At 46.5% G+C, this 25,286-nt stretch overlaps 1 protein-coding gene across 1 annotated transcript in view; it reads right to left on the reverse strand.

Moving 5' to 3' along the window:
- Positions 1-18,898, reverse strand: part of ZNF407 (zinc finger protein 407) — a 380,727-nt gene extending 361,829 nt beyond the window's left edge. The window contains exon 1 of the mRNA XM_081951166.1: positions 18,326-18,898. The gene's annotated coding sequence lies outside the window, so the exon portion shown is untranslated. The remainder of the gene's footprint in view (positions 1-18,325) is intronic.
- Between the last annotated feature and the right edge of the window lie 6,388 nt (positions 18,899-25,286).

Genomic DNA, 25,286 nt, shown 5'->3' on the forward strand with positions numbered 1-25,286 from the left:
CAGCCCTCTAGCACACTCAAGTGGGGTAGCCACACACTGATAGCAAATCACACCACAGGTATATTATAGAAAGAGTCACTGTGGTGGCAACACTGTTTAATGATAATTAGAGGGAAACTCTAATTTCTCTTTATCACAATATTTGTTTGTTTTAACAAGCCCAAGCACTGAATATAGATTTAAGAATTAATCTGCACAGTTTCTACCCCATGATACCAACTAAGACCAAGCATATTGTTTAACTACGGTAGTGTTGCCAGGAGGGTAACATGGAGTTCAGTCTTTCCAGTAAGAATCAACTCTGTGCATCTAAGCAAGCAACAATGTCTTATTCTGTGGACAATCCCACCCCGCAACTAGCGTATTTCACACCACCAGACATCAAATAAATACTTCATACCTCTTAATTACACCAAAGGATTGCCTACTCTTAGTGTCCCTTCTATTCAAAAATAAGCATCTGTAGGTAGCTTACTTTGCTGGAAAGAATCGTAGCTCAAAGTCAAGGAACTGAATGCGTGCCTCTTTGCAAATTTGCAAAAAGTCATTTATGGAACTGAAATAGTTTGCAAGCCTGCAGCTAAAAGCTATTCTTTACTCATTTCTGCTTGCTTCACTGTCCTTATTGTTTCCAAATGATGTTGAAAAAAAATGTTTATTCATACAATACACAATGTTGATTCACACAATGCATGAGCAATGCATCATCAGAGGTCCTTTAATGGTGAGGAGTCAAGAAGACTAAGATTTCTCTTATAGCAGACAAACTGCAGTGTGCAGACTGTGAATATACAGGATCTCCTGTAAACCTATCATTATTTTCCTGTTCAAGGATTTCAGCTCCATCAAAGGCAACTCCATTTTTGTTGTTAAAAGAACGTTGAAACTTATTTCCCACTTTGAAGCTAGAGCTATTTCAACCGCAATGGCATGGATGCTACTTGCCTTAATGAGTAAGTACATTCAGAGGGTGTTCTTTTCTGCTGCTGAGATCCCGATCTCACAATTTAGCATCTATATACTTAGTTCTTGGTTGTAACATCTAAAATGACATGAATTGAGATAAAGGTAAAGGTTTCCCCTGTCCAGTCATGTCCAAGGGGCAGTGTTTATCTCCGTTTCCTGGTCGAAGGAGCCTGTGTTGTCCAAAGATGCTTCTGTGGTTGTGCAGCCAGCATTATGTGCCAAGACACAGAGAACACTGTTATCTTTCCAGCAAAGTGCTACCTATTTATCTACTTGGATGTGCATGGTTTTGAGCTGCTGGGTTGGCAGGAGCTGGGGCAAATAACAGGAGCTCACCCTGACACAAGGTGTTCGGGTCTCCAACTCAGGTTGTCAGCTAGAAAGCTCAGCATCTTTAACCACTGAGTCATTTTGCTCTCTAATCTAGATAATACCGTTTTTCCCTGAAAAAAGACAGGGTCTTATTTTCTTTTTACACACAAAATATGTTTTGGGCCTTGTTATGAGGGGAGGGTTTATTGTTTTGGGGTTTCCGGGCGGCTGCTCTCTTGCGAGCGGGCTCCCAAAGAGTCGGACACAGACTCATGGGCGAATGGCTGTGTTGCGCTGTCGTAGCAGCGCAACACAGCAGCCATGAAGCGACCACACTCATGAGCAGCCACCCAGCAAACCCCCTTTCTAGCCGGGCACAGCGCCATTCACTGACCTAGGGGTATTGCCAAGCCACGTGAGCGCCTGTTCATCACCACCCGGCTCCTGCGGCTTGGTGCCTTCGAAATGCCAGTGAATGGAGCTCTGCACGGCTGGAGGTGGGGTGCGCGAACGGCTGTTATGCTCTCACTCATGTGCCTGCCAGCCTCATGATGCCCTGGCCCAGCTCTCTCCGCAGAGCAAGGGCACCTCCACTGCTGCCCCCGCATGGCTTTTTCTGCGGCTTCCAAACCGAGTCTCCCAGCAGTGGCTGCTTTGGGCGTATGCTCTATGGTTGTACACTCTGCTGGCAGCTGGCCCACAACCATAGAGCTCTTCCGGCAGTGGCTGCTCTGGGCATACGTTCTATGGTTGTGGGCCAGCTGCCAGCAGAGTGTACAACCATAGAGCGTGCGCCCAGAGTGGCCACTGCCGGAAGACTTGATTTGGAAGCCACAGAAAAAGCCATGCGGCTGCGGCGGAAGTGCCCTGCTCTGCGAAGAGAGCTGGGCCAGGGCATCGTGAGGCTGGCAGGCACATGAGCGAGAGCGGAACAGCCACTCGCGCAACCACCCCTCCAGCCATGCAGAGCACCATTCACTGCCATTTCGAAGGCTCCAAGCCGCGGGAGCCAGGCGGCGGCGAACAGGCACTCATGCGGCTTGGCAATACCCCTAGGTCAGTGAATGGCGCTGTGCCCTGCTGGAAAGGGGGTTTGCTGGGTGGCTGCTCATAAGTGTGGTCGATTCATGGCTGCTGTGCTGCGCTGCTGCGACAGCGCAACACAGCCATTCGCCCATGAGGCTGCGTCCAGCTGTTTGGGAGGCCGCTTGCAACCTAGCGGCATGCCAAAGACACTAAGCAACGTGATCATCTTTGCCTCCCCCCCGGTGCCCGCGGCTTGGCATCTTTGGGATACCGCTAGGTTAGTGAGAGGCTCTTTTCCTGGCCGGAGGTTGTCTACGGGGCTTATTTGCAGGGGAGGGCTTATATTTTTGCCCACCAAAAAATGTGGCATGGCCTTATTATCAGGACATTTCATAATTTCGGGGAAACACGCTACATGGTTATGTAAAACTTCATAGTCTCAACTATTTTGAAGTCATTTCTAAACTAAGTAGGTTTTTTTCACCCTAAAAATCGGCCTTAAATAGAATACATCCATCCATCCCAGTAAGCAAGATGGTTTGTAGAGTTTGGCAAATTTCAGTCCGTTTCAATCCAGCTTTAAGACTGATCTAGATACTTAAAAAGCCTGGTTACCTTCATGGAAAATTCACGACAGGACATTATCATAATTTCTCTGCCTGTCATCACATACAAGTTTTGTTTTAAAAAGCGATATACAAATAAATTAAAATTTCATCAATTCTGTTCTTCGTCTGTTTTGTTTTGCCTTTTAAGAACCGTGTGCTTGGTATCATTTTTATTTGCCTAGATCTTTAAACTTTGGTTTAGGGCAGCGATGGCGAACCTTTTTTGGCTCGCGTGCCATAAGTGGGGGGAGCGCAGGGGGGTCATGTGTAGGCGTGCCACACCCATAATGCAATGCGCAATCCCCAGGGTGCATGCCCGCACTACAGGCGCGACCCCCCCATTTTTACATGTTTTTTTCGCCCTCCCCAGGCTCCAGAGGTATTATAGGAGCCTGGGGAGGGTGAAAACAGCCCCCCCGCCCCCCGGACGCCCTCCGGAAGCGTCAGCGCCACTTCCGGTTTGCTCGGAGGATCGTTTTGAGAGCTCCGAAGGCTTCAGGGACTGTCTGGAGGCTTCCCTGATGCCTCCGGAAGGCGTCCAGGGGGGCGGGGGAGGCTGTTTTCACCCTCCCCAGGCTCCTATAAAGCCTCTGGAGCCTGGGGAGGGCGAAAAATGGCTTTAAAAAGGGTGAACTCAGCTGCCCTGACAAATGGCTCTGCGTGCCACCTGTGGCACCTGCCCTGACAAATGGCTCTGCGTACCACCTGTGGCACCTGTGGCTCTGCGTGCCACCTATGCCATAGGTTCGCCATCACTGGTTTAGGGCAATTTACTTTTAACAAATTGTTCTAAATCCAATTATTTAAATTGTTTTATTGGCTGTTTTAATTGTTTTTTATGTAGCCAGTTTTGGGAATTTTGCTTTGATTGAATAGTAGGGTATAGCATTAAAATAGATAGATATATCAATAAAATAATTATCAAACCCAAACCATTCTATAAATTATTATGAGTTGCAATCATAGAAAAATACTGCTCTCTTATATAAATGTTATAAAGCCCCAAATTTAGGATGCAAAGTTTCCATTTTATTTAAAAATTAAAACTCATGCTGTGCTGCAGTTGTGTTTGGCAGTTGAATTATTGGCACTCCAACTGAGTTAAACAGTGCCTTTTTCCTATTAGGATATATATTACCATATCCTTTTGTTTAAAGGTTTAAGAGAAAGCTAGAGTGAAGAAAGTACAACAAAGGAGGGGGAAAAAAGAAATACAAAAATAATGTAAAGAAGTGTAATGAAAGACAGCAAAAGCCAAGATATCGAGAGGGGGAGCATGCTAGCTAAAAGTAGAACATCAAACATCTGAAATTTCAATGGCTCAAAAAATTGTGAATCACAGTATCTTCATTCAGACCACAATCACTCCAAAATGGAAGGAGTACAGATATACAGATTCAGTTTGTCCATGCTCTAAATCTGAAATAGGCTGTTAAACTGTTTTATTCCAAGTCTGGCTTTACTGGAAATTACCCCTACAGTACTGATGGATCAGACAAATTAAAGTGTACTGAAGATCTTGTTTTATGAACCAAGATTCTCTATGTGGCTTTGTTTTAGAAAGCTCTTTGCCTTCCACCATGGTTTCATCATGATTGCTTGGCAGTATTACTTTACACTTACATGCATGTTTATTGGAAACAGGAGAACACACTGCATTTTCGGGGGGGGGGGGGATAAAAATCCACTTCACGTAGGTCTACTCCATCTCAAGCTTTTTACTGTATGGTTTATTTATTCGTTTATGATGTGCTTTCAGTCCTGTATAAAAATCTAAATACCATACAAATGCTGTCCTACTGTTTTATTGCAGTATATCAGGTAAAACTGAAGGACACTGCCAAGAAATAGAAACACATACTGTAGAATAACATTAGAAAAATGATCCTCCTGTAAAATGTGGATCTTTTTCAACAGATATAAATCTAAAATTGTTGAATTAGTTTAAATGTATAGCCCTATACATTATTTCCAGGTACGGGAAATTATTTCTCTAAGTTCAATGAAATTCATATACAGTAGGTAGAGAATTTAATCCAACTGGATCTGCTTTTCATTTACCCTTAAAGCGCACAGGAGAACCACTGAGGTGTCATAATGTTGGACTAGGTCTGCGGTGACCCAGCTTCAAATTTAACCTCAGCCATGGATGCTTTCTCTTTGCCAATCTATGCAAAAATATTTCTTTCTCTTTGCCAATCTATGCAAAAATATTTTTTACTGAACTAAAATGTAGATAGTGATGCAGAAAAGTAAAACGAAAATTCCATCATTTGCTGACATCATACCATCAGGTTAACGTTACATGTTATGTAGAAAGAACAAAAACAGAAAATGATGCTTCCCCACCTCCATTATCAGCAACCAATCTCTAAAATCATCCTGTCCCTAAAGAAAACTGTATGAATGAACATTCACCGCAAATGCAAAATAGCTTAGCTGAGAAGAATAAAATTCTAGGCACTAGAGTTTTTCCTTTCGTCTAAATTCTAGAATTCTACCGTGCAATTCACGCTTATCCTATAATATTCCTCCTCTTGAAAGAAAACAAGTTGTCAAAAACTCAAAAGTTTCAGGTGTGTAATAATAAAATTCATGAGCCTTGGGAGGTTTGTTACCAAACTGTCATTTTCTATTTGGATCCTTTCAGTACTGCTGCTAACTACATGAACGCAATGTGTGCACACACAGCAAATTCAAAAAGCAATCTTCAAATAAGCATCAGATATGTTGTCCTCACTTTAAGATTTACCATAAATCTAAGTTACTTGCCTGTTCAATTGTGTAATATACAACTATTAGTAAATATGCTAATATGGACTATTATGCACTTGTGCTATGGACTAAACTTCAAGGCAACTGAGCCAACCAGGGAAGGCAAGCATGGACATTTGCCAAATCCTTCCTTCTTTAGATTGTCAGCCAAATTGGGAAAGGGGGAAGAAAGCAGCATTTTTTCCCCTTGAACTTCTAGCCAGAAAAATAAAGTGAAACTTGTCAAAATCAATACCCTGCATCCTGCATCCTTGTCCTCTACAATCCCCACATAAAAACCCCAGTTTTGTTTAAAGTTGTATTTGCATTTCTTAGAAATACCTCACATTTTGTGCACAAATCATTCAAAGCAGTATACGATTAAAAAAAATGACAGCATGATCATAGGGTGATCCGTAAGGTAAGATCACATGGATAAACCATGTGAAAGAAACATCAAAGCCCCAGGCTGCGAAACGCCAGATAATCAGGGCATTATTAGAGGTTTTTGAAACATTTTGCTGCCATTCAGATTAGCAGCCCTAGCCAAGGAACTACTGCTTATTTAAAAAACCTGGTGGTACCCCTGAAGGCATCTCTGTTAGTGGCTTATCATAGAAAAAGAACGTTGGTCTTACCTGAACGTTTTTTTCTGGAGTAGTGGAGGGAGGGGTCACAGCAGGGTTAACACAGCCTGATTGGTCCATTTGACTGAGAGAAAACTTCTTAACCTTCGCCTTCTCCCGTTGGTTCCCAGTTTCCGCGATGTCACGGCCAGCATCTGCAAGCAAACACAAAACAAGGACAAGCCCCCCCCGGGGCCTCCCGATTCTACACCTCCCGGACCCTGTCTAACTAACTAGGGCGGGAAATGTGACCCCTCCCTCCACTACTCCAGAAAAAAACGTTCAGGTAAGACCAACGTTCTTTTTCCAGTAGAGTGGAGGGAGGGGTCACAGCAGGGACATACCCACGCTACGTCCCCGGGCGGGCAGACTGGGTCCCAGGTGAGGAATCGGCCACCACCCTCTGAAGGACCCTCCGGCCAAAAGATGCCTCAGCCGAGGCATAAGTATCCAAACGATAGTGCCTAATAAAAGGAGTGGGGGAGGCCCAAGCGGCCGCCCTACAAATATCCTCGAAGGGTGCCCTGGTGGCCCAGGCCGCCGAAGTAGCGGCACTGCGGGTGGAGTGCGCAGTGATCCCCGATGGGGGAGTCTTCCCAGAAGCTCCGTAAGCCTCAAGTATGGCCAACCTAATCCATCGTCCGATGGTGGAAGAAGAAACCTTACATCCTAACGAGCCTGGGCGAAAGGAAACAAATAATGCCTCCGTCCTCCTAATGCCCTCAGTTCGCTTTAGGTAAATGCGAACAGCCCGGCGAACATCCAGCTTATGCCACACTAACTCCCGCTCCCTTGAGGGATTGGGACAAAAATTCGGGAGTACGACCTCCTGGGCCCTGTGAAACTGTGAATTCACCTTCGGAATGAACGAAGGATCCAAACGAAGGACCACCCTGTCCTGGTGTATAACACACAAGTCACTGCGTGAAGAAAGGGCCCCCAACTCTGAAATGCGCCTGGCCGATGTAATGGCTACTAAAAACACCACCTTAAGGGTAAGCAGACGCATGTGTACCGTCCTAAGTGGCTCGAACGGGGAGCTCGTCAGAGCCTGGAGAACCAGGGTCAGATCCCAGGTCGGAAACCTATGGACCGGAGGTGGACGGATGTTAGCCGCCCCCTTCAGGAAACGCTTAATCAGAGGAGAACGGGAAAGGGTGAGGGAACCCTCCCCCCCCAGAATGGTGGCTAAGGCCGCCACCTGACGCCGGAGCGTATTATGCGACAAGCCGTCCTCCAACCCCTTTTGGAGGAACTCCAACACGTTTGGAACGGTAGCTCTAGAAGGATCCAACCCCAAAGGGATACACCACTTCGCAAACGCTTTCCATGTGGCATTGTAAATCCTAACCGTGGACGGCCTCCTAGACGCCTCTAAGGTGGCTATAACTCCCGATGACAGCCTCTGCCCCCTCAGGACCCTCCGTTCAAGAGCCATGCGGTCAGATGGAGCCACTGAGGCCCTGGGTGATGCAAAGCCCCCTGACTCAGAACGACCTCCCCCGGGGGAATCCTCCAGGGGTCTGCTACCGACAGCTGGACCAGGTCCGCGAACCAGGGTCTCCTCGGCCAGTAAGGGGCTAACAGGATAACGAGAGCCCTCTCTGTGACTATCTTCCCTATCGTACGGGGAACGAGGGGAAGGGGAGGAAAGGCATAAAGAAGGCCCGGGGGCCACCGGCTCCTGAGAGCATCCGCTCCTTCCGCCGACGGGGACTGGAACCGGGTAAAGAACCGGGGCAGCTGAGCGTTGTCGGGAGAGGCGAACAGATCCACCAGAGGCGTGCCGAACCTGCTGCATATCTTCTGAAACAACTCCGGGCCCAGTTGCCACTCGCCATCGTCTAGGGTTGTGCGACTCAGCCAATCCGCCTGAAGATTGGACACTCCTGAGATGTGCTCCGCCACTATGGAGGCTAAGTGTCTCTCCGCCCACAGGCCCAACAACTGCGCCTCTCGCCAGAGAGAACGCGAGCGGGTGCCCCCCTGGCGATTGACATGGGCCTTCGTCGCCACATTGTCCGTAAGCAGGAGGACATGGTGCCCCCGCAGGTGATGACGAAAAGTCCGTAGGGCAAGTCTCGCGGCTTTCAGCTCCAGCCAATTGATGTTGTGGCGGAGATCCGAGGCAGACCAACGTCCCTGGGTCATGTCGGAGTCCATCACGGCCCCCCAGCCGAAGAGGCTGGCATCCGTCGTCACGGTGACTCTCTCGGGCTCCCAAAAGCAAGCCCCCTGTTGCAGCGCCGGGGACATCCACCACTGAAGAGATAGTCTCACCTCCGCTGGTAGAGGAACTGGCCGCAAGGAGTTGCTCATCATCCTTCTCTGGACCGGGATCAAGGCCCACTGGAGAGGCCGCAGATGGAGCCGGGCCCAGGGCACTATCCCTATGCAAGAGACCATCTTCCCCAGAAGTTGAGACAAGGTCAGGATGGAAACAGACCTTCTTTTTTGTACGGAGGAGACCAGCTGGCGCAGGCTGGACAAGCGTTCTGGAGACAGGCGGACCCTCCCTGACTCGGAATCTATCACTGTCCCTAAGTGTAGGATCTGCCGGGATGGGGATAGGTGGCTCTTGGGGAAGTTCACGGAAAACCCCAACGCCTGAAGCCAACGGATCGTCAGCCGAAGATCCGACTTGGCTCTGGATAGGGACCCCGCCTGAACGAGAACGTCGTCCAAGTAGCACTGAAGTCTCACCGGAATGGAACGCAGGTAAGCCGCCAGTGCTGCCAGGACCTTGGTGAATGTCCGCGGAGCTGAGGCCAAACCGAACGGGAGAGCCCGGTATTGGTAATGCCTGCCCCGGTGAGAAAACCTGAGATAACGCCGGTGGGACTGAAGGATGGGAACGTGGAGATAGGCCTCCGTCAAGTCTACTGAGGCCATGTAATCCCCCCTCCGAATGCCCTGCAGAATCGATTTCAGGGACGCCATCTTGAACCGCCTGTATACTAAGTAGCGGTTCAGGCGTTTCAGGTTGAGAATCGCCCTCCAACCCCCCGAGGATTTTGGAACTACGAACAGGTGGGAGTAGTAGCCCAGACCCCTCTCCTGCTCCGGAACGACCTCCACCGCCCTGATTTCTAGCAGATGGGCGACCGCGAGGTCCATGAGGAGACGTCGCTTCGGATCCCGGGCCGGGGGAAAAACCTTGAAAAAACTTGGGGGATTGGAGAGGAATTCTAACCTTAGGCCGTGGCGAACGGTCGCCCTGACCCAACCGTCTGACGTGATCCGATCCCACTCGTCCGCATACAGCGCCAGGCGGCCTCCGATGGGATGACTCGGGTTTGAGTCATTTCCCTCTGCGGAAGGGGCGGCCGCCCCCCCCACGAAAGGGCCGCTTGGACTGCGGCTGAAATCTAGAACGGTCCTGAAACCCCTGTCTGTTGAATGACCTGTCCTGCCTGTACGGTTGGTATCGCTGGTCCTGATCCCTGTCATAAGACTTGAACTGGGGCCTGCGATAGGGGTGACTACGTGACTCTGCCTTCTTGGTGGATGTAGGCATGACTTTCTTTTTATCTTTATTCTCCACCAAAATCGGATCCAAGGAAGCTCCAAACAAGTTTGGACCCTCAAAGGGAGCCGCTACTAGATCCCACTTGGCTTTATAGTCTATCTGCCAGTTCCTGAGCCATAGGAGCCTACGAGAGGCCACCGAGGTGGCCAAAGCACTAGAACCAAATCTAACAGCGTCTAGGGTCGCATCAGCCGAATACTGACACGCTGCCATTATTTTAGCTAAATCCTGGTGTACGCGCTCATCCTGGATCGGAATTCGATCCTGAAGCTGGCGGAGCCACATGACCGTGGTGCGGTTGAAGTACGAAGCAGCAGCCGCTGCCCGCACCGCCCAAGCTGAGGCCTTAAAATTTTTACGTAAGGTGAGCTCCGCCCTCTTGTCTTCTGGCTTGAGTTTGTCAGCTGCGTCCCCTGAGACCACTGGGGAAGAGGAGACTAAAGCTGCTATGGGCTGATCTACAACTGGGAGCTGAATAGCCTGCACAAAAGACTTTTCCATGTTATAGGCGCGACGGTCGTTGCTGCCAGGTGGGGAAAAATTAGAAGGACGGGCCCATTGGCTAGTAGCTACCTCTAAGAAAAGAGGAGGGGCAGGAATCTCCTCTTTATTAGTGGCCGTCGCTGAGAACATGACCATGTCTGGATCCGTGGGCGGTGGGACCGTGGGGTCCCCCGTGCCCACCTTGGTGGTTCTCCTAGCCTTCTTGAGTAATGGCTTGAACATGGCCTGGAGGAAAAGGTTAGAAGAGCGAGGCAGCTCAGGGGCCGCATCTTCCTCCTCAGAGAACCCCCAATCATCCCTCCGTGCTTCCCCCCTAGAGGAAACCTCACTCATGAGGGAAGGAGAGGAAGCCCTAGATCTGGACCTACTAAAGGGAGTAACTCGACTGTGATGGGAAGGCCTGTCCCTTTGAGCAATGCCCCTAGAGATGGCTGCAGAAATAATCCTTTTGAGATTCTCAGGGAGGTGTTCTAGATCCTCCTCATCACCTTCAGTATCATAATCTGGAGCCACGTAGGCCCTGCTGGATTTCCTACCCCTAATGGGACCTGCAGAGGTGCCTTCCAATGGGTCCCCCCTATCTGCCTCTCTAGTCCCCAGGGAAACAGAAGGAGAGCGAGGGCCCCCCCGCTGCTGACTCCTATCCGATCTATCTGAGGAAGCAGAGGAAGAAGAGGAAGGGCTGAACCCCCTGGCCACAGGTGGGGAAGGGCAGGAAGCCACGGGGCGTGGAGATCTGGATCTAGGCCCAGGATCCCGGGCCTGTCTTTTCTCCGCTCTTTCGATGACCTTCTCTATAGCCCTGGATCGCCTGAGCTCATCCCTTTGCAGAGCTCTGGAAGGTCTTTCCTCTGCTGAAGGCCTAGAAGCCCGAGGCCTAACAGGGGGAGTGGGCTCAGCCTTATCATCGCCTGCCTGAGATGGTAAGGCCTGCTGAGCCTCTGTTCTATCCGCCATCGCCCCACTCACGTGCACCAAATAAATTTGAGACAGGAACAGCCCTTCAGCTGGTGGGAATCGCCTGCTCCGGGCCTCCGGTAGACAACAAACAGCACGGCCACGTTGTATTCAGCCTCTCCGTGCTGCAATGCCCAGACACGTGATTCAAAATGGCTGCCGGCTTCTTTGGGCGGTCCCTGGCCAAAGCGCGCCTAAAAATGGCCGCCGACCTCGCCCTTCGCTTCCTCTGGCTGCGGGCGGCCGTTTGCACGCTCGCCGCCCCCAGCGGCACCAAAGCAAGACACTGGAGCTCCTACTCACCGGGAGACCTCCAAATCCCAGAAAAAAACGGCCCCGCGCCGTCGCCGCAGGCTGTAACCGGCCCCGGACTGTGCGAAATTCAAAATGAAGCCGATTTGTCGCTTTCGCGCTGAAAAGCCCCGGCGCGCTGCGACTTTCACTAAAAGGCATGTGTGCATAGCCGTAGGGTCGCCCGGCACGCCCGAGACACCAGGCATCAGACCGGAGCGACCTTCTAAGCGGGGGGAGGAAGCCAGCGCCCCCCCCCTGCAGAATCTCTCAGCCTTCTAAGGGCAGCCAACAACAGCCCTGCAAGGCAGACCCACTACAAAAAATACATTTTCTAAAGGTAACCAAATTAAAACTTCTAAATTTAATCAAGATCAATTAACATACACTGACTAACTAGAAAACCTACTAGGAACCAAACCTGAGTCTTGGACCTTGACTGAGAGGAAACTGGGAACCAACGGGAGAAGGCGAAGGTTAAGAAGTTTTCTCTCAGTCAAATGGACCAATCAGGCTGTGTTAACCCTGCTGTGACCCCTCCCTCCACTCTACTGGAAAAGGAATTCCGTTGACAATCTCAACAAACAGAAAGGGCCATATGCAAAAAGCATCCCTGGAACTAAATTTTAGCCAAGTGGTGACTTTATTCGTTCATTCATTCATTGTTCATTCATTCAACTTTTATAACTGCCCATCTCAATCCAATTGACTTTGGGCAACAAACAATATCACAACAATTAAAACCACAAAAGCACTGACAAATTGTACATATAGGCAATTAAAAATTATAGAAATTCCCCAGGTAACAGGGCTCCTAACACTTTCAAGACCCCAGGCTCCTGCAAGCAGCCAGATTTTTTAGACCCTTACAAAAATCTGACAGGCCTTCCTGACCTTTATGTGGGCAATATTTGAGACTTTTTTTTAAAAAAAAATGCATTTTTAGGATTCCCTATGACAAGGGGAAACCATATGTTGCAGGAACAGCAGGTATATAATTCCCTTCTAAATCCTCCAAAAATGGGGAAACTCACCTGAATCCTTTAGAGGGGAGAGACTTATGGCTTGATATTCATTTTGGCCATAATCCTTTAACTGTCCTTACTACAGAACAAAAGCAGTTTTCACCTATGCTTACCTTCCTCCATAATGGAAGATTGGCTTTATCTATACCTCAGGCTTGCCTTTGAAAGTAGCTGTGGGCCAACCCACTTAAAAGGATTACTATTTTAAGGATAAAGTGAAAAGAGACTCCCATATACTCCACTTTGAATTCTTCGAGACAGTAAATTATATGGATAAAATTAAGATTACATAAATTTAGGCTTTTAGAATTGGGTAACATTATCTTCATTGTAATTGTAAACATATTATGGTATATGCTAATTTTATTTTATTTTTCTGTAATTTTTAACTGTTTGTTGGTTGATGGATTGTTTGTTCATTACTTCTGTGTTTGGACCAGCTCTGAAAAAAAAGCTGTTCAGGAAGTGACAGGTTGTAACTACTCAGATCAGATACTATTTGGGTGCAGGACATAAGGACAAAAAGGAGGGACATATTCTGCTTTGGCTGGATGTTTGGTAACCATACACCCATGTCCTTTCCATGCAGAAAAATATGTTCTGAATTAAACAATTTCCACAGCAACTGCCCTACTTTAATGATAGACTAAATGCATCTTCCTGGTGCAATCCAACTCTAGGTACAGTTTTATTCCTAATGAATTTGTAGCAGAAAACTGTATAGAAGGTCACTCACCTAATCCTTTACAAGTATGAGAAAGAATACAAAGATGTAGCAACTAAACCTGTTCGCCTAATTTAAGCCTCAGTAAACTGAACGCTTGGTAGAATATCACCAGGAAAGTCAGTCAATAAACAATTTCCAGAAGATAAAGGCAAGCCACTTTTGTATTATTGTCAACAGATCTACATGGACATATAATGTATGCATGCACGCCAGTTATTAAATACATTTCAAATTAATTTTCAGGTAGTTTGCATGCCCCCATGTCATTATTTGGTTTTTTTTAATGTTCTAAAAAGTATTGTATCTGTTCAAAGACATCCTTAAAGTGGGTTAAACATCACCCACTTTATTCAAGCAAAATATATATGTTTTTAAAACTCTGTATCAGTCTTTTTTTAATGGAAATGACCTACAAGAGTACCACTTTTGATTCTGACCTGCTGCCAAAAGCCATGCTGGTGAGGAATTCTGGGTATTAAAATCCCCGCATTGGGTTATGCCCAGATTGGAAACCTAATTTTTTCATAAAGTAGCCTAATCAACTTTCATTATGTTTATCCTTGTGCAATATATATCATTAAGATTTAACCATGCATAAAATATACCCAAAGTTAAAGTACGAGACAGTAATTACATTTGCAACTGGTTTAAAATAAGAAAATGCCTCAATCTTGCACTAAAAGCTTGATATTGTTTGTTACTTGAACTACATGGCTACTTGAAACCACAGTCATTATTATTATATTTACAGAATGCCAAATTCCTAATAATTTTAAGCAGTTTATAAGCGAGATACATTAAATATATATACCATAAAGTATAGAAAGGAGAGATCTACAAATGAAATGAAATGAAATGAAATGAAATTTAATTTGTTAGCCGCACCCTCTCCAAAAGGACTCGGGGCAGCGTACAATAAAACACATACAATATACATATATATACAATACATATACAAATACAAACAAACACATACACGTACATGTACATGGAGGAGGTAACACTCATAAAATATATATAAAATAGAATTAAAATAACTATTTAAAACACCCTCAGTTAAAATTACAAAATTTAAAAAACCCGTCAAGAGCAATAGGATAAAACTATGGTTGAGCCAGGCCAGCTAATTGGAAGAGGTGGGTCTTGAGCTTTACACGGAAGGAACGGAGATCAGAGGTGATCCTGATATCAGGGGGGAGGTCATTCCACAGGGCTGGGCCCGCCACAGAGAAGGCTCTGCTCCTAGGCGTCACCCCCCGACACTGTTTGGTGGACGGCACCTGGAGAAGTCCCTCTCTGTGCGAGCGAATTGGTCGTAGGGATGTATGGGGCAGGATGCGATCCCGCAGATAACTAGGTCCTGTGCCATGGAGCGCTTTAAAGATCGTTATCAGAACCTTGAAACGCACCCGATAGACCACAGGAAGCCAGTGCAGCTCACGCAGGAGAGGTGTTACATGGGAGTACAAAGTAATCGATACAGAGTAAAATAAACCTAACCAAACCAAACTATAGACAAACCAAGATGGAATCAAAGCCCAAATGCCCTCTCTGCACAATTCTTTTTTAAGCCGCTGTCAAGTCTTGAGAAAGGCCAGGTGAGGAAAGAGTAGAGCAAGGATTTTGAGAATGTCACTTTACTGAGGTAAGGTATAATAGGAGACTCTCAAAACCCTGCCAGAATATCCTTCTACCTCCTAGTATACTAAGCAGTATCTAAGCAGAGTTGTTTTGAATTTCTCACACTTTCTCCTTTCCTCGGGTAAGTTGCCATTTAGTTGCTCTTAACAGTCCTTGCACTCCTTCACTAAGGTTATCTTTGTATAACTGTCATTCCAAATAATAGGCACAGCGACTTAAAAGCAGCATTGTTTAGTCTTAGTCTCCCTCACCTCCATGAAGTTTGGCAGTACTGATAGTTTCTCCCAAACTGGCTAGGGGAATTCCAATGAGCAGATAACATCCTGTACATAAGGAGGTGCCAAGCCATGTAGCACTTTGGAGGAAGTTCCAGTACTTTACACTAGGAAGCTTGCTGGCAAACAGGGCAAGGCCTGTGGTACTGGCATAATGTGCTTCTACCAGCAAATCTCAGCCAGCATAAGGGCCACTGCATTCTGAGCCAACTGCAGCTTCAAAAGTAGCTGCATATAGAGCACATTGCAGTAGTCCAAGCATGAGTCACTGCAGCAAGATCTTCATGCCCCAGAAAATATAAATAATATTATATGTTTTACATAGCTATGGAATGACACTAAATCACCTACATTTAAAGCACAAGTCCTAATATCTCCAAAGTAAAATACATTTTCACGCAGACATCTGAGTAGGTTCCCTCAATTGGAGTGCATTAAAAAAAACATGCATGTTGGATGGTTCTATCACTACCATCCACCAATTAATACAATTAATATGTGTGGCTATTTTCTATTTTTTAAAGTACAGAGATTGGGATTATGTAGTGTTTTGGATTCAAAGGGAAAAAAAGGTGCTTTGGAACATACACACAGACACACACGATATCTGTCAGCAAATTCTTAAGCCCAGAATATGTTGTTGCAGCAATAGAATCCAAGGGAAAGGTGCAGCTGCTATAAGAAGTTTCCAGTAAGTTCTAGGTGAGCATCCCTGTGTGCACGCCGAAGAATTAATTTTTCCAGAAAAATTGAGTACTTTACAAACCTTAAGGCAAATCTTTACCACTATACAAGCAACATGTATGAGGGAGCTAGGTAAGCTGAATGATACATTTTATAATAAATATTCTTCTGAGCAAAACTACATCCATTTTTATTCAATATGTAAATTGACATCTATCTCTTAGCTCTTCCCAAGGACTTTTTTTTACAAAGTCCAGACTCACATTGAGAAGTCAAAAATCAGGCTGCATGATATAAATGACAAAGCATTTATATTCTGTTCCCAAGAAAAGCACATGGATATATTCAAGTAGCTATCAGGCTTCAAGGTTTTTCCTCAATATTATAATACCTAGTCACTATCAATGACATCTCATTATTTGGATGTTGAAAATTATTACCATCAATGTCATAGACCATCATTTATTACTATTGCTATAATATTCTTAATAGGAATTATGAAAAACTCACTGAAGAACATCTGCAGATTCTGCTGTTTCAGAAAAGTATGGTAACATGAAAGAATCTACTGTTTCAGCCTAACATGAAAGAATCTTCTGTTTCAGCCTACCCCAAGGGTGTCCAAACTTGGCAACTTTAAGACTTGTGGACTTCAACTCCCAGAATTCCCCGGCTGGGGAATTCTGGGAGTTGAAGTCCACAAGTCTTAAAGTTGCCAAGTTTGGACACCCCTGGCCTACCCCAATCTGAAACCATTAAAATACACTGCGATTGATAGTCAAACAGAAAGGTCTTCTGGCAAAGGGATTGCGGAAGTTGAAGCATCCAAGTTGAAAGAAATTGCTAAGGAGAATATTCATCCCAGGAAATACAGAACATTTTGTTGCTTCAAAAGCCTGGGGATATTCTGTACCAGCATTGCTTTGGGTTGTTTTAAAGAGAGCAATCTAGAAAGCAATGCCATTAACACAAACACAATTGCACACCAATACTGTAACTTTCCTTGATCTTTATTAAGATTTCGTAAGGTTTCACAATGTCTGCATATTGTTTAGCACTGTATTAATGAACTCCAACAGGAAGCCATCCAAACTTCTGCAAGGCAAGCCCCAAAGCTCATCCAAATGTTGCTACCAATTTTTAGTGTCAAAGGAGCACACTTGAGCATGTTTTAAAAATATTGAAAAGGGGTCTTTATTACAAGCCAAACGTTCCATAACACTGCACACTTTTTAATTCAGTTGAGAAGTACACACATGCTTCATCTGGCTCCACTTCTCTCTCTCTCTCTCTCTCTCTCTCTCTCTCTCTCTCTCTCTCTTTTTTTTTTGATCCACTCATAAAACAAACTTTGGCAGAAATCTTGACAGAATGACAGCCATCTAGCAAGACGGTGTGTCAGGTCATTCTCCAAGTTTCAGTTATGAAGCATTCAACTCCCAAAATCTTAAAACATTTTAAAGTTGCCAAGATGGAGAAACACTGCTCTAAGCTCTTCATTTTTAACTATTCTCTAGATTGGGGGTGGGGTGGGGGGGGGGGGTGTCACTAAACTTGGCCGCTTTTAAGACTTGTGGACTTCAACTCCCAGAATTCCTTATGGCTGACTAAGGAATTCTGGGAGTTGAAGTCCTCAAGCCTTAAAACTGTCAAATTTGGACCCCTCTGATGTAGGTAACTCAGGCGGCCTATATTTGTGCCTAGTAAATATTTCCAGATATAATTCGCTAGACAGCAGTACATAATTCATGTTTTCTGAGCTTTGTGCTGCTATTTTATGGTCGACTCGGTTTTTGCGGTCCAGATTTTTGCAGTCGATCTCTAATAGACCAACGGACAAAGCCGCCTGGGCACAACAAACTTTTTCGCGCAAAGCACCGTCAGGTCTCAGTGAATTACAATATAAAAACTTTCCAAAAGCTTCTCGGTGCTTCCTTTCCGCAGTTCTGAGCAACAGCCGTCGCGCCTAAGACCTGCGCAGTACGACTGACAGAAGCCGTGATGATTCCCTCGCATGCGCACTCGAGAGATGAACTTCCCCCCCCCTTAAAATACGGGCAAGAAATCTTGGCACCTTAGCCAATCGCTATGTGCATTTATATTCCCGCCCTCCTCGCCCAACCACTCAGAAATTGGTTCATCAACCTTGGGTGGCGGTAACGGGTACTGATTGGCCAAAAACTTGTTTTTTTTTTTTATCTTCCAGCCCATTAACTGAGAGGAGGAAGGGGTGGGGGGCAAACGACGGTAGCAGAAAGGCCCAAAAAGCCCTACGGAAACGAAAAAGGTCCGGTGAAAGTCTGAGAAAACCATCTGACCCACAGATTGACTCCTATAATAGTGGCAGGCGGAGGCTTTCCTGCGACGCGCGGTAACCGCCAACCGTTGGTCTCTGCTTACCAGAGGGGGGAGCCGTCTTCCTCCGCTTGTGATGATCTTGGTCACAAGTGGCGTGCCGTAGAATCGCCGTCCGACGTCACTGTCGGAACGTCCTACGTCGCGTCCCACGACAGGGGTGGGCGGGAAAACCGGAAACGTCGTGACAGTTAACCGTGGTAACAGCCGCGTGAGGAGGTGTGCGACTTTGTGTGTGGGTTTTTTTTTTTTTAAACGGAACGTTTAAAAGCAGAGGTCTCCAACCTTGGCAACTTTAATCCTGGCGGACTTCAACTCCCAGAATTCCCCAGCCAGCAAAGCTATTGAACTATTGAATCACAAGGTGTACTTGATTTTTCGCACACGGCTTCTTCCATTTGGGCTTTCTTTTTGTAAAATAAATGTCATGGTGTAATGTGTCATGAGTCGTTCATCTGTGGTTGTATTTACCTACTTTTAAGAACTGCTAAGGACCAGATGATTTTTATTATGTTCTGTTTTGTAAAACCACGGAACTCCAAAGAGTTCCTTTTGACATGGACTGAATCTCAATTCAGTCTATGCCTTTAAATTAGCTAATAGCAAAGTTAATAGCAAATAGCAGCTTAATTTAGAAGTCAATACCATGCAAATAGCATGAGGCATTCTCGCAGTCTAGCACTGTGGACATTTTTCAAAACATTACTATGGATAAATTATGAATTTGGTATCTCATCAGTGAGGAAAAAGGTTTCATATACAGATTCTGATACAATAGATATAGCAACTGATTGTGCTACACACCTTAGGTGGGAATACATGTTCTCATAGGGTATTTATTCACATATAATGTGAAGGTAATTTGCTATTTAATTCATTTATGAGGTGAAATTATATTAGTTTACTCTGTGTTGTATTGAAAGCATAAATCTAGTATACAGGTAGGCCTTGACTCAACGACTGTTTGTTTAGTGACCGTTTGAAATTACAACAGCACTTTAAAAAGCACCTTATAACTTTTTCACACTTATAACCATTGTAGCATCCCCATGGTCATGTGTTCAAAATTCAAATGCTAAGCAACTGGAATGTATACCATATGAGAGTTGCAATATCCTAGGGCCATATGATTGCCTTTAGTGACCTGACAAAGTCACTGGGGAAGCAAGATTCACTTAATAACTGTGTTAACTTAACAACTGCAGTGATACACTTAACTGTGGCAAGAAAGGTCGTAAAGAGGGGCAAAAATCATTTAACTGTCTTGTTTAGCAATGGAAAATTTGAGCTCAATTGTGATAATAAGTCCAGGACTACCTATATATCTACAACCTAATATAACTTTAATATGCTATCTGTCCATTTGTTTATAGTAGTCTTAGCAACATGAGCTTGGGGTTGATTTTAGTTAGCCTCGTTAGGAGTTGACCAATTATTATATGCTTTTGTTCCATTGCTATCTCATTATCTAGGAGGGAAACAGTATTTTCTGCTGTAAGTAGTGTTCTTGGTCAATAAAAAAAGATACAAAATTCTAATTCTCTACTTCTGGAATCAAACAACAAAATTTTAATGCAAAAGAAAGCATATAAAAAGTAACTATAGCAATACTGGTTCTAATTAAAAAAACATACAGTTTTAGAATTTAAGAAAAGATTCTGTAAAACCTCATGTAGCCAGTAGAGGGTGCACAGCGGACATAGATAACTTTCATTAGTGTTTATTTAAGCACCTGGGATTGCTTTTTTTCATGTTTGTATATTTAGCCCCTTTGGGCCACATTTTTAAATTAGATTAATTCATTTATCATTTAGGCTTATGAAGGATTATTTCTTCAGCATTCAAATGTTACAATTATCTTTAGCCATTCTACAGTATAGTATTAGAATACCAATGCAGTAGTGGTAGATTCCACTATAAAGATTGCCATATAAATGCCCTTTTCGTTGTTTTATTTAATAGGGGGACATCTGTGAAGATACTGGATATGTTTCTGTATTATAGCTATGTAGCCCATGAAGTCTCTTTTATATACTCAATTGAATTCATGTTTTGAGTTTCTGAATATTATTGAATTCAGGGGGGGAAACCATTCCAGCAAGTCAAGATGGATGGGTGAGAAAGACCTGGCAGCTTTTAATGAGGGATGTTCAAAAATAGGTCCCCATACCCTTGATATTTGAAAATATTTCATTTATTTAACCAATTAATACTGGTGCATTGTAGTACAAACCAGTGGTGGGTTCCTGCCGGATCGCACCGGATCGCGCGCGCTCCCTTTCAGCGCTCCACCTGGCTCGCGCGCTCCCTTTCAGCGCTCCACCTGGCTCGCGCGCTCCCTTCCGGCGCTAAAACCGGAAGTACGGTCTTGTCCCGCCCCTGGCGAAGCGACGACGCCTGCCTGCGCTCCACCAGCTCGGCTGGGAACGGAGATATCTCCGTTCCCAGCCGAGCTGGTGGAGCGCAGGCAGGCGTCGTCGCTTCGCCAGGGGCGGAGCAAGACCGTACTTCCGGTTTTAGCGCCGGAAGGGAGCGCGCGAGCCAGGTGGAGCGCTGAAAGGGAGCGCGCGAGCCAGGTGGAGCGCTGAAAGGGAGCGCGCGCGATCCGGTGCGATCCGGCAGGAACCCACCACTGGTACAAACCTAGACTATTGATGTTAAGTCCATTAAGCTCTCTATATCAAATCAAACTGAAGCAACATAATAGGATGGTCTTGAACAAAATAGTAGGTACCAAATGATATAATCCTACATCTATCGTATTTTTATAAGGAAATTTGAAGGAGAACTAAAGATTGTATATATTGCTATAAGTTCCAGCCTTTTCTTATCACCATGTGCAGTATAAGTAAAAATATTCCATTGAATTGTGTGGGGAAATTGCATTGTACATGAGTTCAAAAACTTTAAATACTGGTATATGGTTTAAATAACATCATGAAGTTTTGAAAACTTGTCATGGTTATTTAAAAGTAAGTTAGACATTACATAACCTGTTACACAACCTGTCTCTGCCGGCTGGGGTGTGTGCTCAGACAGAGACACTTGAGGCTGGAAGTGGTTGATGTGATCACAGGGAAGACACCATCCCTATTCCTCTCAGGCTTTTGGCTTTTTGATTTTTAATTCTTGTAATTTTAATTGTTCTTCCATTTATAATTGTTTTTATATTTCTATTTTTATTGCATTGTAAGTTGCCTAAAGCCAGCTGGGCTAAATGGCAAGATGGGTGGCATATATGTTTGATAAATGTTAATTTTGGTTTTTGAAAGGGGCTTTTTTGCATGCGTGAAAACATGTCAACAGGAATATGTGTAGCTTATATTCTCCATTGCGCTGCTTGGAGAGTCCAAGGAAGGGTTAACACAGCCTGTTTGCCCAAGGACTGAGTAGATTTTTCCCCTCTGGTCACACCTCCTTTGCCTCTTCTGGATCAGTTTTAAAAACTCAGTCCGCCCGATAGGACTAGTTTTGGGGAGCTCTCAGTTTTTGGGTAGATAGGCTGAGTTCCCCAATAGAATTTTTTGAACAGTTAATTGGTTAGTATTAGTATTAGGATTTTTCCCCGAATTTCTTGTTTTTGTATTTTATTTTATCTACGTGTGGAGCGTTTAAACACTTACAGGCTGAGGCTGCGATCGGTTCTACAGCTGCTTCTAGTCGCAGCTGGTGGAACGAGCGAGGCCGCTCGTCCGGCGTCTGCTGGCAAGCGCAGGGAAGACGGCAATCCCCCGTTCTTCTCTGGCCACCTTGGGGAAGGGGTTTTAAGAAGCCCTTGCTTCCCCAGGTGGTGTCTCTTGCCGATCGGGAGAGCGACGGCCATTTTGGAAAGCGCTGAATTGGCGCGCTTTTCGGCAACGACCAATGGGAGACTCCTGACTCTGAGCTGAGTTTTTTGGCGCGCAGAAGAGCGCGGCGGCCATTTTCTTGGTGTTTCTTGCCGGATAGCAACAGCAACCTACAGAGCCTCTCCGCCTCACAGCAGATAGCCGCGGAGGATTGCGAGGGCCTGACTGGGTCTCCAGCAGGCCTGAAGTCCCCCTCAACGTTAGGGGGAGCAGCAAGGAGTGTCCTGGTGTCGAATCCAGCCTCCCAACTACATCTGCAGACGCTTTGGAGCCGTCGGGCCAGCGTCCATTGCCCTTCCCTCAGCAGCGACCTCTTCGATTCAAGCTAACCACTCCAGATGGCTGATGAAGGTTTGGAGCGAAGGGAGGAGCTGGCAGGGCCATCTGCTAAGCGCAGTAGGCCAGATCTCTCAGGCCAAGGGAGAAAGGGAAATAAGGGCTCTGGGGGGAAAGCTTCCCATTCTTCAGCTGGGAGCAAGGCCCCCAAACTTCAAGGGGACAAGGGGCAGGACGCTCTAAAAGAAAAGTCTGCTAGGCCCCAGGTTCCTCTTTCCTCTTTGCCATGCGAGGCTGGGCCAGTTCCTTCCCCACCCATTCAGAGGGAGGTAGAGCAGGGGGATGATATAGGGGATAGGTCTCCTTCCTTCTGCGACAGGGACTCTATGTCAGGATCTCCTGCAGCCTCTCTAGGTTACCCAGATTCTCCTAGCTCTTCAGTCAGGGAGGATCTCCCCTCTTTTCAGTGTTGTTTCCATGCAGAGGAGCATAGGGATCCTTCTAGGGGTGGCAAGGGTCAGGCCTATGCTCGATCCAGGCCTGTGGAGGACAAAGGCCCAGCTATGTCAGCAGAAATGAGGGAGCTCATTACGCAGGCCATTTCCCAGGGAGTGGTGGAGGCCATGAGGCTACAGGAAGGCAAGGGTGGCAAGGCCTCTAAGGCTGTTCGCCCCCCGGGGGAAAAACAGGCCAGAGCCCTCGATTCCCCGGGCACTTCTGTCACCACGGAGGTGTCTGCGTGGGAGGAAGAGGCTGCCGATGAATTTGCTCTCTCGGAGGATGAGGATATGCCTCCAGACAAGCCTTCCTTCACTGGCCTCTTCAAACCATCCTTGTTCAAGGCTATTTTACACAAGGCCAGAGCTTCTACTGAGCTTGGGGCCAAGCCTAAGGACAAGGCAGTTCCCTCTGCATCCCAGGACCTCATGGCAGGGCTGTTTAGCGAAACAACCCCGGACCCTGAACTGATACCAGTCCCTGACATGTTCATGGAGGTTATCCAGTGCCAATGGGCGCAGCCAGGCACCCTGGCCAACCCTAGTGGCACAGACAAAACCCTGTACCCCTTAGAGCCTAAGTTGGAGGATGTTTTGAAATTACCAGAGGTGGATGCCCCAGTGGTCTCTCTGACCTCTAACTCTAATCTTCCTGCTGAACTCTTAGAGGGGTTAAAAGCAGAAGATAAGAGATCAGAAAAGGCCTGTCTCAAAACGCACCAGGCAGCCGCCTGGGCGATCAAAACCTCCACCTCTGCCTCGTTCTTTACAAGAGCGTCCTTGCTGTGGCTGCGCCAACTCAGATCTCAGCCTCCATCTGAAGCGTCTCGTTGGCGACATGATCTTAACAAGATCATTACGGCTGTGGAATATGCCGCTGATGCCTCCCTGCATGCAGCGAAGTTTGCTTCCAGAGCGCTGGCGTCTAACGTTACTTCTTGCCGCTGCTTTGGCTCCGGCACTGGCAGGCGGACATGAAGGCGAAATGGAAGCTAGCTTCAGCTCCATTCAAGGGGGGCAATCTCTTTGGGGACTCCCTAGAGAAATTCTTGATCGAGACGAAGGATAAGAGGAAAGTCCTTCCGTCCACTTTCAAGAAAACTGACAAAAAGGGCCAGGGTACGTTCAGAAAGCAGGCCTTTCGGGCACAGGATAGTGCCCAGGCCTCCACCTCGACTTACTCTTCCCAGAGACAATTCAACCAGTCTTCTGACAGGTCCCAGGAGCGAAACAGCTATGCTTCCAGGGGTAGGCAGTTCAATCAAGGGTCCTTTCAGAAGCCCTTTCGTGGGGGCTCCCACAACCGTCAGTTTAGACGTGGGAAGTGACCGTCTGGGTTCTCCTCCCATCAGGGGCCGCCTGCAATTCTATGCAGACCGTTGGGAGGAAACAACCTCGGACAGGTGGATTTTGAACACCATAAGGAGGGGGCTCACCTTGGAGTTTCTGTCTCTCCCTCTGCGGACCTTTGTTCACTGTCCACTATCCAGGAACCCTGTAAAGAGGTCACTCATGCAGGCAGAAATAGATCATCTTCTGCAGATCAACGCAATAGAGCCAGTTTCCCCGGAACAGGAAGGGAGGGGGTTCTATTCCATTCTCTTCCTGGTCCCCAAGAGCTCAGGGGGGTGGAGGGCCATATTAGATCTGAAGCGCCTGAACAGACATCTGGCCTACAAGCGCTTCAAAATGCAGTCCCTTCAGTCGATCCTAAGCTGCATGCGACAAGGAGATCTGCTCACCTCCATCGATCTCAAGGAGGCGTATCTGCATGTGCCCATCCATCCCGCACACAGGAAGTTCCTACGACTGTATTACAATGGAAAGCACTTCCAGTACAGGGCTCTTCCGTTCGGACTTTCTTCTGCACCCAGAACGTTCACGAAGCTTCTTGCGGCTGTGGCGGCCCACCTGCGCAAGCTCCCCGTCCGTCTGGAGTGCTATTTGGACGACATCATCATTCACTCGAGAACTCGTCCACAAGCGGTGAGAGACGTAAACATTACAGTTCGCACCTTGCAGAGCCACGGGTTTTCTGTAAACGTGGAAAAAAGCAACATGACTCCTGCCACACGCATCCAACACCTGGGCGCCATAATCGACTCTGTCTCTTGCCAGGTGTCCCTGTCTCCGGAAAGACTCCGCAACCTCAGGAGCAGAATCCGGTTGTGTCGCAGGAACAAGACCTGGCAGATAGTGCAACTATCCCAACTGTTAGGGATTATGATTTCCTGCCTCAACATAGTTCCCTGGGCACATCTTCATGCAAGGGAGCTGCAATGGTACTTGCTCCCAATGCAAAGAGCAAAGATCAGCAACTCCACCAGGAAAGTCCACATTCCACCGAAGGTGACACGTTCTCTGAGTTGGTGGCAGTCACGAGCG

Source organism: Natrix helvetica, assembly GCF_964273705.1.
Source record: "Natrix helvetica genome assembly, chromosome: 4".
Classification (NCBI taxonomy): Eukaryota; Metazoa; Chordata; class Lepidosauria; order Squamata; family Natricidae; genus Natrix; species Natrix helvetica.